General features: G+C 43.2%; 1 long non-coding RNA gene across 5 annotated transcripts in view; it reads left to right on the plus strand.

Moving 5' to 3' along the window:
- Window positions 1-3696: 3696 nt before the first annotated feature.
- Window positions 3697-13726, plus strand: part of LOC116242343 (uncharacterized) — a 232213-nt gene continuing 222183 nt past the window's right edge. For 4 of the 5 annotated variants that reach the window (XR_004169722.2, XR_016471181.1, XR_016471183.1 and 1 more), the window contains exons 1-2: window positions 3697-4984; window positions 6560-6655. This is a non-coding gene — a long non-coding RNA (uncharacterized LOC116242343). The remainder of the gene's footprint in view (window positions 4985-6559; window positions 6656-13726) is intronic. The other variant, XR_004169721.2, reaches the window with a different exon arrangement.

Genomic DNA, 13726 nt, shown 5'->3' on the forward strand with positions numbered 1-13726 from the left:
AGAAAGATTGAATTAATTGGGGTTAATTAGCCTACAGAAAAGAAGGCTGAAGGGGGAAGGTGTGAACAGTCTTCCAGTATATAAAAGACTGCTGCAAGGAAAAAGACTATAAACTTTTCTCCTCATCCATGGTGGGTAGGACAGGAAATAATGGATTTAAATTACAGCAAGATTTGAGTTAGAAATAAAAAGGCCATGGTAGTGAAGAACCACAGTGGATCGCCTGGGGAGAGTATGGAGACTCCATCATTGGAAAGCATTTTAAGAACAGATTAGCTTGCCTTTTCCAGGCATGGTTTAGTTCTAGTTCATCTTATCTCAAAGCAAGGGATGAGCTAAGTGGTTTCCTGAGATTTCTCCATATCTTGTTTCTTTGTGGTACCAGGTGTGCCTGAGATTCAATGAACTTTGCACATGGGTTGGAGCACTGGAATCTTGGGCAAGAAGAATGATCTAATCATACCTAGTGTGATGTGAGAGTTAGTTCAGTACTCCTAGAGCTGTGCTGAATAATACTCTCAAATACCTGTCGGACATACACTCAACTGGGCTCTCTCCCACTGCTGGTGGGAATTACAGAATTACATATCAGGGGGAGAGCTGGAAGCAAAGAGGGTTGAAAAAAGAAATGTTCTCTGCAGCAAGAGATTTCATGTCATGGGACTTTTTTTTTATTATTATTTTTTATTTTTCCCTTAAATGGTTCAAGATAGTTTGGATAAAAACTACAAAGTTTGTTAAAATGTTAAAATTGTGTTAAAATTCAGTATTCAAATTGGTTTTCAGAGTAGTTCTCAAAACCATCTTGTACTGATTCTTATTACTGTCGTAGCCACTCCTGGAAGTCCTTTTCCTTGTTCTGGTTTCTGCTGTTCCTGATCCTTCTCTTTTTAACCCCAGAAAAATTAACCAACCAGTCCACCTGAAAGGCACACATTTCCTTCTTCTCTTTCACCCTCCCTCTGTCCTTTCAGACCATGCAATTCTTATGCTGTCAAAACCTGATAAAACCAAGCAGAAAAAACACTCTTTGCAGTGCATTCTTGCATCACCAGTTGCCTTTTCTCTCAGAGGAAGTGAACTGGGCATCTCTGACTGCTTCTTTGACCATATGGTGACACCATCTCTGTCTTTGTCATCTCATAACATTCAGAAATGTTCACTCCCAGCCCCCAAGGTCTCTCCTGTGCTATCCCAGATGTTATGCAAAATACAGCAGGCATTTATCACCCCAGGCATATTTAGATGATTTATAAGGCAGTACCACCTGCCCTTCAGTCTCCCAGAAACATGTGCTGCTGACATTCGACAAGGTAACACTTGTTCCTCCAGCTTAAAGACCTGGTGACAGGTTTTGCAAGCCAGGTGGGCTGGCTTTCCTGCACTCAATGAAAAAATAGTAAAGAAGGGAAGGAAGGAAGCAAGTAGTTTGCCAAAGGCAGTTACATCAGACCAGCCCCTGTTCCTAATGTTCCTCAAAGTATGGGTCATGTTTTCCTGATGCTATCACATGGAGGTGCAGATCACACACTCTTTCCTAGCTGGGCTGTGTCAGATGAAGATTGTACTGACTCCAACTTTTGGCACAAGGTTTTCGCCTGAGGCAAGATGCTTTCTATACCTTCCTCCTGAGAGTTTTTTTCTTGGCATCCTGTTTTAGCTATCTGAACGGGGTTAGCAATGACCTGTTATTAAAGCTGAGCTTGAAATGAGGAAGGGGGTGTTCACAGGAGCATCTCGGCCGATCTAACCAAGCAATAATGTCTTCTTGGCTGCTGGAAGATAATATGACACTAACCCTTCATATCTGTGATTATGGATATGCCATTGAACCCACACAAAGAGAGCCACAAAACCTCATATTATTACACAGAAATCCAATAATGTTTTTGCCTGATATGTGATGGACAGGAGATAAAGACAAGGAGACATTAGGCTGCTTCTACATACTATGGGAACATCTTTTGTGCAAAGCTATCTGTGGATTCTTCATACAGCCAGCTTCAGTGGGAGCTCTGAAGAGAAATTTTCACTGGCATCCTAATAGAATGGCTTGGTCATCTCTACCTTGTACAGCTGTCTTAGCCCCATACTAGCAATTATTTCAGGTCGGAGGCAGTGTTCTCCCAAGAAAAGCTGATCTCAGTAAGTGTGCAGAAGAAGTTGCTTATAAGTACTTCATTCCCACTGCCTAATTAAACCCTAAACCGGAATCTTTCCCCTTCTTGGTTTCTAATACCTGTGTGCATTCACAGTCATACTTTGCCTCTCCTGATCACAGCACCTATTCTCAAACCTTGAATGTCTTGTGTAATCAGAGATTGGTCTCACTGTGTGTTAAAACAAAGAGGGCAGAGCAGAACGAAGCAAAATCATGCACCATTCAGTTAAAATGCCTGAAGGCTAACAAGGGTTAGCACGAAGCTCCCAGAACACAGAGCAGCCAGCCTCACCAAGTAGTGTGTGTGCACTTCAGAGGAGACCAGAGGTTGTAGTTACAACCCTCGTGAGTAGGTGCAGAAAGTAGTTTGGGTTTGGAAAGATGGCCAAAGAGACAGACTCCATCCTACAGATGGAAAGCACGAGGTACTCTGAGAGCTGGAGATGCACGAGGACAGCCCTGCACTAAACTGGCCTCAGCAGTGCTTTTGATCTCTGTTCTCTACCTCCTCCATACTGATACTTGATTCCAGAGTTTAGACAAGCACACTTCTTCCAACAGTGTATTCTTAGTGAGCAAATTGATGAGTACTCAAAAAACACACTTTCTTTCACTGCCTGAGGCAGGTGAGAGGGTGAGGCACCAGGTTCCCGTGAGCACAAAGCCCAGACCATTTGTTTTTGATGCACTCAGCAGGAGAAGGTAACTTGCAAAGTATTGGAACAAGTTAAACCTGTGCTTGCTGAGCCTCTTTTGTACGCTGACAGGCCGACATGCCCTCTTCTCACAACTGTTGTATTTTTCCCTGCTTACAGATAGCATCACCCTGAGCCCTGTGATCAGGACATTTTTACAACATCTGCAATATTTGCTTACTGATAAGAAATGTTAGATTTTGGTTCCACAGCTTTCTGACAAAAGGAACAATGGCTCTTCCTCTAGAGCAAAGAGCTGGAGGCGTTGCGTATTATCACAGTGGCTTTGTGTTCTTGGAGGCAGGTGTTTGGTTAGATACAGATTTGCCAGGTATCCCTTAGCTGTCACCAGAATTTATAAAACAAAAACCCAGCTGACCCCTAGCGACAAGATATGGAGACAGGTAAACCTCTGTTAGTCTGCAGAAACCAAGTAAATAGGGCCAGAAAAACCTCCGGAGTCCACTACAGTACTGGAGAATGATTGTCTCCCAGACAGCTCTGCATGAGTGAAGCAACAGGCTTTCCACTGGGAGACAGGTCAGCGTCTCCATTATCGAGCGTGCCCATCAGAGGCTGCATCTCCACCCTTTTAATTTCACCCTATTCTTCATAGTTGTAAGACCTCTATGCCTCTCAGGACAATTATTCTTCCATCCAATACTTGTAGCGGGTTAAGTATGCTCCTCTGGGCATAGCTAGGCAGCTATACATATTTAGCTCACTTTTCCTCCCCGGGAATAAATTTCCCCAGCCCTTTAATCATGTTTACTGCTCTTCTCTGAATCTCTACAGTGCTGGTGCATTGCACTGAGCCTCATTCATATCTGGGATTTTTTGATGAGCTGTGAAACCTCATATTTGCCTTTTTTTTTTTTTCCTTTCCAAAAGAGAGGCAATCCAGCAGACTATGGCTCCCACCACTATGGCTTCCTACCTCTCCAAACCACTGGGTGATCTTGGTGGTCAGTTGCTGTTGCTGAACTTGTTGTTGCAGAGCTTACAGTCACTGTAAACTGAGACAACAATGGTTTCATACCCTACAAAGCGCTTGGAGATCTGCGTGTTTGTGCAAAATAACAGAGTCACTCAGCACTACTGCCATTGCTGCTGCCTGGAGAAGGGTCTGGCACTGAAATGGAAGCCAGCTCCTCAGGGGCCCAGCCTCCTCACACATATCAGGACACAGCTGCCTCAGTGTTTGCTGACATCCACTTCTGCTGTGCAGCCTTCATCCCTGAGCTGGGTAGAAGTCTCACAGGAAAAGAGGACAGTTGGATCTTGAACTGAGAGGCAATTACATTGCTGCACAAGTTCACCTCCCTCTGATTCCTCATCATCAACAAGGAACCAGGATATTAACTCTCAATAAATGAAGCCATCTGTATGAGAATTGCTAAGTCATGGCCTGAACCAATGATTGACCACCTGGTGAAGGGATACAGCCAGCCCTGGGAGCACAGGTGAAAGCAATTCACCGGAAGGGGTGGAACCTGGTTCTACCCTTTCCTAACAGAGACAAGGAATAGAAAAGTTAGTGTAATTTAGCCATGACACTCACCAACAGCATTTATGTGCTGCTACAGCTTTTAGCCACACAGATGGTGGAGGAATAAAGGCAAGGAGAGACCTAGTCTCAGCCCCAGCCGTTCTCTGCTGGCTAAGTCATATCTTCAGGTATCTTTTGACTGAAATTGTAGTTAAGGAGCATAGCAAAGTGGTTCACTTCTGCCTAGACACGAATGAAAGAGAAGGGTGCAAGGAGAAGGAATCAGTAAAAGATGAGGAAGCAAAAGGTAAGACATTCAGAATGAGCAGTGGAGAGGCTCTGTTACTTCAGTTTCCCGTGTTTCTACTGCCATGAGGAAATAAACACTATTAGGAAAGTTATTCAGTGTGTTATTGTGAACATCTTGTGATGGGAGCTGTGCTTTCCCTCAGTACCTCTCACTTACTGACTTGTTATGAGGTCATAATATGTTCATAGGTGGAGTCTAGGCACAAGGGATGGGCAAGGAGCACAGCATGTTAGCAGGGATGGCAGCCCAAATGTGCCAGTCACACAAGCTATCTGATCTCATCTGAAAGAAGGGAGACAGATGTCTGACAACAGGTTTTATCTGAAGAGGTGAGGAGATGCTTACAAAGGGGTGCTTTTTAGAAAATAGATTCCAAAAATTTCCTTCTATTTAGCACAGGCCATGCCTCTTTGCCAGCAAGTGCAGAAGCTGCTTAGCTAGAGATATGAACGACTTGGGGAAAAATCATCACTTGTTTTCCTGTTTAAGCAAAGATGCTTTCTCTTAATGATAACCAAAGCGGGAGGCAGCATCTCTTGGCAAACAAAGTGACATTAAAAGCATTTGCTGGAAATGCTTTCCACTTTGTTCCTGAAAAATGTTCAGGGTATATTGATAAAATAGCAGAGGGTAAAGTTGTGCAGCGAAGTTTGGGAAGGGAAGGAACAGAGGGATAGTGAAGACCCTCTTGTGAGATCTAGGAGTTTCATCCTCTGGGAAGCTTCTTATATTAAACCTACTAATCATTTGATGCCATCTGGCATCATCCAAAGGCAGAAACTATGCTCTTCCAAATCATGTTTAGAAGATACTTGGATACCTCATTTCTAGCAGGGAAATGATTCACCAGCACTGGATAAAAAAAACACTGGGGAAATCATCCCTAGCATACAGATGATTCTGGGAGTGGAGACTGGCAATGTGCCTTTGAACACATCGCTTCCCTGCACTCATGGGATAAATGCAGCAGAAAGTGTTGCATCCACAGGCTGTTCCCATTCCTCGCTGGAAAAGAGCCATGCAGAGAAGCACAAAGCTTTGTACCCTGCATGCCTTTTCTGAACAGGGCTCCTTTACAGTCAACCCATGGGACTGTTTGGGGGCTGTGTGTGGCAGCAAGGCATTATGCTAGGTATATGCAGACTCACGTGGACCCACATAGGGTGGGAAGCATGCTTCCACTGTACCTCGGGTTAGACTTGCAGCGTGGACGCTAGGCAAGGCTCATCTCAGGACTGCTCTCTAAGGCATCTGTAGCTGAGGGTGCAGACAGAGCCAGGGTACACCTTGCAAGGCAGCAGAGACTCGATAGAAGCAAGTCTGAGATGAACTGAATTCCTGTAGGAGCTAAGATCTGTCTGTCATGCCACTCACCTCTCCTCAAAGTATGGTAGACCTTAAGATATGAGCCCCAAACCCTGCTGAAACAAAAAACTGGAGTAAGGTAGTAATGGCAACTAATCTTCCCTAATGTGCTAGGTATACATTTACCCTAACAGTTACCCTAACTTGCTTCAATCCATTAAGTCTTTCAGGAATTCATAACATCAGACCAACTTGCTTGGCCTACTGATATCTTACAGTGCTCAGCACCACAAGGGTTGCTGTCTGCTTCTGAGGTTTACACACAGATGGAGCTCCGTGCTCATTGCAGAGTCATGTCACCTGTGTGGCTTAATTAACTCACTCAGCCTCAGGTGGACACTCACCCTCTGCCATCGGTCCAAGAGCTGCTTTTAGTTTCCAGTGCAAATATTTGATACTGTTTTGAGTTGGCGGTTCCATCTTGGTGAGTGACCTTCTTGCATGAACTTTGGACCTGCCTCAGCTCACTGGACTGTGAACAGAATCTGTTCTTGCTCCAAACCTTGCTTTTTTTTTTTTTTTTTTTTTTGATGCTATAGGGCTGTGCTATGACCACAGAGGATGGTGTGTGTGCTCCAGCACCCTAGCTAATCTTCCCTTGTGGAGTACCTGTGCTTTTGCTTTGGCTGCTGCAGGTAAGTGAACTTATCTTGATGGGAAAATAACAAAAAGAGCAGTGTTTTGTCGGCTTTTTCAGCTGCTGACCCAAAAAAGCTATCCGTGCAGTTTGATTTCAGTTATGGAAATCAAGGGATTTGGAGTAAGTGATTGCTAACAGGAAATGGCAGAAAAAAAAAATCTATCTTTTTTTACATGTAGAGAAGAAATCTGGGCTGCCTATTTTACTCACTTGTTTTTGTTGTTTCTGACACCAATGTTTTAAAGTCTGCCTCACAAATGAGCATCTAGAACATGTCCTCTTAGGAAAGAAACTGAAGTAAATCATATGGCTGAGAATTTAAGCGTGTGAAGTAATTTGTATTAGAGGTGAAAAATGGTGATGTTAGAGATGGATGTATGTAGGAAGGGGGAAAGGTACATCTTACTGAGTTGCCAACCTGTGGTACTCACTGCTGTCTGATAATCTCAGGAGTCAGGAGCTCAGCAGAACTCAGAAGCGGGGGGATATAGGAACAGGCAGTGGGAGCATTCACAATTACATTAAGCAATCTAAAACTGCATAAGGGATACAAACCATCGTGCCTGAGAGTATCAGCCAATTAATGGCTGATGATATTCGGGAGGGAACTTCCTCCAGCTGCAGGTTGTTAATTGCATAATGGCACACTCTCCTCTGCAGCTTCTTATGCTGCTCACAGTTGGAGTTGGGACCCTGTACTGCATGGCTTGCAGACATGATCTGGTCTAGCAGTTGTTCTGCTCGTTCCTTCATTTTGTGAGGCACCCAGAAGCTACCAGCGTGGGATGCATTCACAATATGGGAAGTGAGGTGGCAGCCACTTAGTGGCAGGTGAAATTATTTGCATACTGATGCATTGACAGATGCTTGAATTGTACACAAACACATTATATGAAGCTGTGCACTGAAGGAGTGACACACGTTTCTAAACAGAGTCTGTCTTGCTGAGGAATTCTCTTACTCCTGCTGCTTGTTCTTCTACCTCCAATCTTAATGAAATCTAATGGAGTACTGTAAAATCAGCTTCTAGTTTGAGCTGGAAGTGTCGTATGCTTGCTTTTCCACTGTCTGTCCATGGCTGCTGTAGGTGCAAGGCGATGCTATGGGAGATGGGATTGGGGTTGAGGCAGTGAAAGTAGATGGTGCTCAGGGCTGTGTGAGGCTGTACAAGCCTCATGGTGGTTAACAGAAGCAAGAACTCAAGGAGCAGCTGTGTCAGAGCCAAGGCAAGAAAATTTCATTAGGCTGTGGGACTTTTGAGGCCTTTATTAAAGACCAAGGGAAATGTAAATGAAAAGAGAAAAAGGAATTCCCTATGCAGAGATGAAGGAACAAGCTTCATTGCATTTTTCTAGGTTAGGAGGGATGTTAGAAGAATTCATTTAGGAGCTTTCTAGAATCTTCCTTGAGACAGAAGTTTGTCCTAAAATGAGTATCGCTGTAAATTTTTGTTATTATCTGATGCACCAACAGGTGGTCTGTGTAATGCTCCATCTTGTCTCTGTTTACATTGTAGTCATATTTCCCAGCCATGTCTCAAATAGGTTATGAGGAAGGAAAGAAGAACTTACCCTGAAAGTGTCACCCCTAATTAATATCCTCCAAGGCAGCTCCCTAATTAGTATGCAGATCTGGTTTCAGTGCAGCTTGTTAATGGGCTCACTCCTCTGAGAATGGTAATTAGGTATGACACTGATGTACTACAGTGTTACAGGAAGCTGCCACAAGACTTGGTCCTCTGGACAGGTAAGTGGCAGAAGCAGCAGTTGCTGTAAAAGGAGAATAGGCTGTGCTTGGGGAAATCCATCTGGGGTGAGAGAAGAGTGAAACAAGGGGGAAATCTGACTTGAGTCACGTAAGAAGCATGATGTGATCAGAGATCTGGGTGGCAAATGAAATGAGTAAAACCCATTACTAGGTTGTCCTAGATTCTCCATGCCTGCATCTACTCATGCTTCTAATCCTTATGCTGCATCACCTCTTCCTTATTCTGATGTTCTACCTAGCTCTGAGAAATCCTATCAGTTTTGTCCTTAGTACTTCCATCGACATCTGTAGCTCCCTGTTTCTGCTCTTTTCATGACCAAAAAGGTGTTTGATTATTTGGTAGTCCTGTGACAGCGATAGGAAGGGACAGAATCATTCTGTAGTAATAAAATCTGCTTTCTAAGGAAATGTTCCTTACCAAACTACTAGAGTCTGCCATCTTTCATCTTTTACTGGGACATAATCTAAAATGTTCTTAAACTCTATACATCTAACAGTCCTGCACAAGTCCTCTAAGGCCTTTCACAGTACTAGACTTTAGAAGATAAGGCAAATGGGAGAACTTCTTTCCAACAGATTAGATCAAAAAGGCTGCATCCCAACATCCTGAGCTCAATTATGTGATGTCAGTCTCTTTGAGTCAAGGATTCAGCACTGATTTTTAGCAAAACTTAGATTTTGGGGCCCTGATCCCCAGTATCATGGTGTTGTTTATACATATGGTGTGGCCTCCATCAGTTGTCACCAAATAGGCTGCCAGACTCATTGCTTGCAGCAGTCTACCATGATCATGCTCTCAGATGTACAGCATTACCATCCTGTAAGTTCTCTGAGCTTATACTCATCCTTACATTCTATATAATCTTCTATAACTCTCTTTTCTGTGTTGTACAGGGGGAAAAAAGACACTTCAGCAGTCCAAGGGCTCTCTCTTTGTCTTATAGTGCTGTACCAGTTTTGGTACATAGATAAATGATCAATTCTCCCAAGAAAGCATTGCAGTTTTTCTGCAACACTGGATACCTGAGCATCAAATGGTGCTGATTCACCGTGGTAATTAATGACAATATGGCTATGGAGGAATAGGAAGAAAGGAGATCTCCATCCAGTAAAGACCTGAATTTTTTTCACAAGCACGGTTTTCCATAGGCATGAACTGAAGGCATCTGTTTTCTCCTGCCACTAGTCAAATATTTCTAAGCAACAAATAAGAGGAGCCTCTGGAATGGGGAAGTCTTCCAGGTGGAAATAATTCATTGTTATGAGCCTAAGGCTCACTTTGTTTAGCAGATCTTTAGAAAGTAGTCAATGAAAGGTCTGAGCCCAGGAAAGTCAGAAAGTTCAAAGAAGCTGCATAAAGAGCTGAGCTTAACAAAGCTGGTATTCCTTCTGAAGTGCTGGGTAAGGCATGACTACGCAAAATGGAGGTGAGTAGGTGAATTTCCTCTACCCCTGGTGTTATTTAGGATCTCTTAGCAATGCAAGTCATTTCTTTAAGGGTGCCTGTGGTAGAGGTTTGGTTGTTTTTACATGAATTGTCTCTGCTTCCGGAATGATACATATTGAAACAGTTTTTCTCCTCTTCCAATAAAAAATAAGTCAGGACTATTGAGTCAGTGCTTTCCTAGTTCTGTTGAAGGATGATGCACTGTTAACCTAATTAATAGGTCTCCTTCCATGCTGAAGTATTACCAAAGGTTTCCTACCCACCTTTCTAAACAAGGAACAAGAGTAAGGTTTCCAAAATGCTGGGCTGTTCAATTCTGAATGCTATGTCCTACTAGATAAACTCATGTTCAGATTCTAAACAACCAGCTTAATTTTAACATCCCAAGCTGTGCTTAGTGAGGTGTCGAGCACAGCCAAAGCAGCAGCTCTATCATCTGCGTACAGCTCTTGTCAATAAGCCTTGGAGCAAAAGAGTGCAGAGCAGTCAGGATTCCAATCCCTCACTGGCACCTCTGAAACAAATAATATTGTTAAGATAAATGCCCGGTCTAAATGCACAATATTTGCTTTTCTCTGAAATGGAGTAGCTGCCGCAGCACTTTTCAAGCTCAGAGCTGGGTAGTCATGAGGACTTCTAATCTTGCTTGTGTATGATCCCCTCCAGTCTGAACTCTGTTCCCTTGTGTGCCCTATGTTCTTGAACCCTGTGCCAATCCTAAAGGCTTTTCCCAAGCCGCTTGTATGGATTGCTAGAGGAACTTGAAATGCTTTTTTTTTTTTTTTTTTTAAGGGGACCTTTTGTCCCCTTAAAGCATTGTCCCAAGACAATTGGGTGGAAGAGACATTTCAGCTGCCCTGAGATATTTCATAACTTTAAATATTTTATAACAAATTAAATGTTAATTGTGTGCTGTCCAGGGGAGAAAATCATTGTAATATTCAATTAACATTTAATATATTAGCCATCAAATATTTAAATTGCTCCTACCCAATGGATGTATTTCCTTGGCATTTTCCAACAGGATCTGACTTCCTTCCACAGAACTATAGAGAGTAACTTGAAAATGGAGGTGGGGGTGGGTGGGAGGGAAGATCATGTTTCTGCCCATGTTTGCTTGCTTTTTGAAGCTTTCCAGCTCAATATAAAAGCTCTGGACACTCGTATAGGGAAAAGCAACAAGCTGGTAGTCCCTGCAGTATGGCTTTGCTGTTCTGTTATCTCACCTTGACTCCCAGTCATGATGTATTTCAGAATATGTTTGAGGATCTCTTAATTATACAGTTACCTTCTTAAGTCACTTCAGTGCCTCTTGTGCTGTGCATCAAAATTGGCCTCTGTTCTCAGGGCCCTACACCTCGTGGCCCCCACTTATATGTTCCAGTTTAGCTCATTTTTTTTTACAGCTTCTCCCCTTGATTCATCCCTGGTGATCACTTCTTTGAACTTTTTCCTTCACTAAAAGGTCTGTTTTAATTCCTGTTATTCTCATGTGCTTTTAATACTTTTCTATCCTATGTGTTCATCACGCTGCTGTTTTATGCCAAAACTAGCAGACCTTTTCCTCATTTCCTACAAAAAAATGGAAAAATTTCTTGGTTACAGCAACAAAAAAGTTGTCTGTGGGGAAGAGATAATAAAAGTCAGTTCTTGTGAAGTTCGTATGTAATACAGGTGGCATGTCAACTAACAGCAGGATTAGGCTAATTCCATGGAACAATGTGTATGCATTAGTAAACAAGATGTATATTAACCTTGTGGAAGCGGGTATCCTGAAATAAAAACTGTGGGAACTGTGCACTGACTTGGAGATCTGACTTGTGCTGGGCTGATTATGTAAATGATTCTGGTGCCCTGGTATTAATGAGCTGAACGGTGTGCTTGGAATGCTGTCAGGGATGTCAGTGTGAGAGGCAAGTGGAAGATCTGTCCCATCTGTGATTGTTTCATCTCAGTGGACAAACACATTCATAAATTTTGACCTTAAGCCTCTGGCAGCACAATGGCCTTCTTGTGAGGTGTTGAGTGGTGTTAGTGGTTGTGGGGGGTTGGGTTGCAGCAAAAGTGTTGCAGAATCCTCCGAATGTCTGACCCTGTCTGGATTCTGCAAGCCAGCTTTGTGTTTCTCAAGATTCCAGTTATGGGTATTTCCCACATTCTTTGGAAAAATCTTTCTTACCAGTTCACATTTCTTGCCCTGCTACAACATGATGCTTCCGTATGGATCCTGGGTGGCTTGGCAGAGCTGAAGTGGGTATGTTGCTCCTTGCTGCAGTATCCTCAGTAAGTCAAATTAAGTGAATGTACTCTGGGGTTCTTATTTCTGGTCTTGTTTCAGTCTTGGGGTCCACACCAAAAGCTGAAAATGGCAGAGTGTATGGAGAGAGATGTGAGAATGGAATGCTTCTCTTCTGATGGGAAGGCACTGACACTTTTAGTTAGCTTATCAAAGTAAAAGTTTTTGGTTGTGAAATAAAGCCAATGGGGAAGAATTTATCTTATTTAGGACAGCTCTTTAATCTAGCAGTCACAGGTGTAAAGAGCTGTGAGATGTAGAAGCTAGGCAAGCTTGGAGTTAGACCTAAGGCACAGTAGAGAAATTAGTTGTTGGAAGAGTTCAGCTGAAAGGTCAGGGAGTTCACCAGTGCTTCAGCCCAGTATTGGCAGCCTTCAATGTGGACTGCATGGTGTGAAACAGATGTTGTTAACTGTGGTTCCTCAGCTGTTGGCTGAGGGTCTGTACTGGGTTCTGTGGAAGGTCAGAACTGCCCTGATTGCTCTTAAGGTCTTCACCTGAGTAATGTGGAATAAAGTCATGGTTTTGCAGCATGCATCTTCGGCTTCTGCCATGCTATGTTACCTTTAGTGCACTGAGGGATCTGAGGCCGCAGATCTTGGCACTTTGCTGAGGTAATCTGCTCTTGTTCATACTTGCCAGCTTTCTCATCTTGGTCAGATGTGTCAGGTTACTATAGCTAGATGGTGCCTAATATAGGCTACATTTGTGTGGCGGTAGCTTCAGGCCTTTGTTCTTGAGTTCTGATGTCCAGCATTAGTAACCTGTGCCAATGGCAGTGCTCCTGCTATGGGGCAGAGAATTCTCCATGCATACCTTGATTCTTGTGAACTGTGAAGCTGGCTGTCCTGCCTCACTGCTGTGCTTGCCTTTTCTTCCAGGTGAAAATGAGGTGCTAGGGAGGGAGAGGAAAGCAGTGCAGCCTCTGGTCTCATTCCAAGACCTGGGATTGCAAAATGCTGTAGTTGTAAACATGGCTAAGCTGAGGTTAACTCCTATGGTCTCTCCTGCTGTTACCTCCACAATAAATTGCCCACATATCTTTCTGATGGCCTTTTTAAAGTAGAACAGATCAATTATTTAGAAATATAGCTATACAGTATTCTAAAATAACAAGCCCTTAGAAACAGCACATTGAGTCTGCAATGATGTTTGCAGAGCACAGATCTAATTGGTGTGAAACTGTTATTTACAAACAGTTTATCTCCTTGCTTGTAGGTTTCTGGGAGGGAAAGAATAGTGAAGGTTGAGGGGATGCTCTTAGCAAAGTGCTGGTTCTCTGAGAATTGAAATGGCAGTGGCATCTTCTCTGGCTTCTGCAGTCAGAGATGCTTCTGCTGTGAACTTAACTCTCTTCTATGTCTGTGCAGTACTTTGTATTCTATTTCCTTGAGGGCCAGTGCTTTTGAACACAATGTATGAAGAAGCATTAAGGTAGCTTTTAGGAGCTCAAGAGCTTCTTAAAGACTTGGATACATACAACCTTACCGTTTCATGTCTAATTCCCTTCTTTGGTGAGATCTGCTTGGGACTATCTGTTTTCCCCCTTCTGGGGT

Source organism: Phasianus colchicus, chromosome 1 (assembly GCF_987193195.1).
Source record: "Phasianus colchicus chromosome 1, bPhaCol1.hap1.1, whole genome shotgun sequence".
NCBI lineage: Eukaryota > Metazoa > Chordata > Aves > Galliformes > Phasianidae > Phasianus > Phasianus colchicus.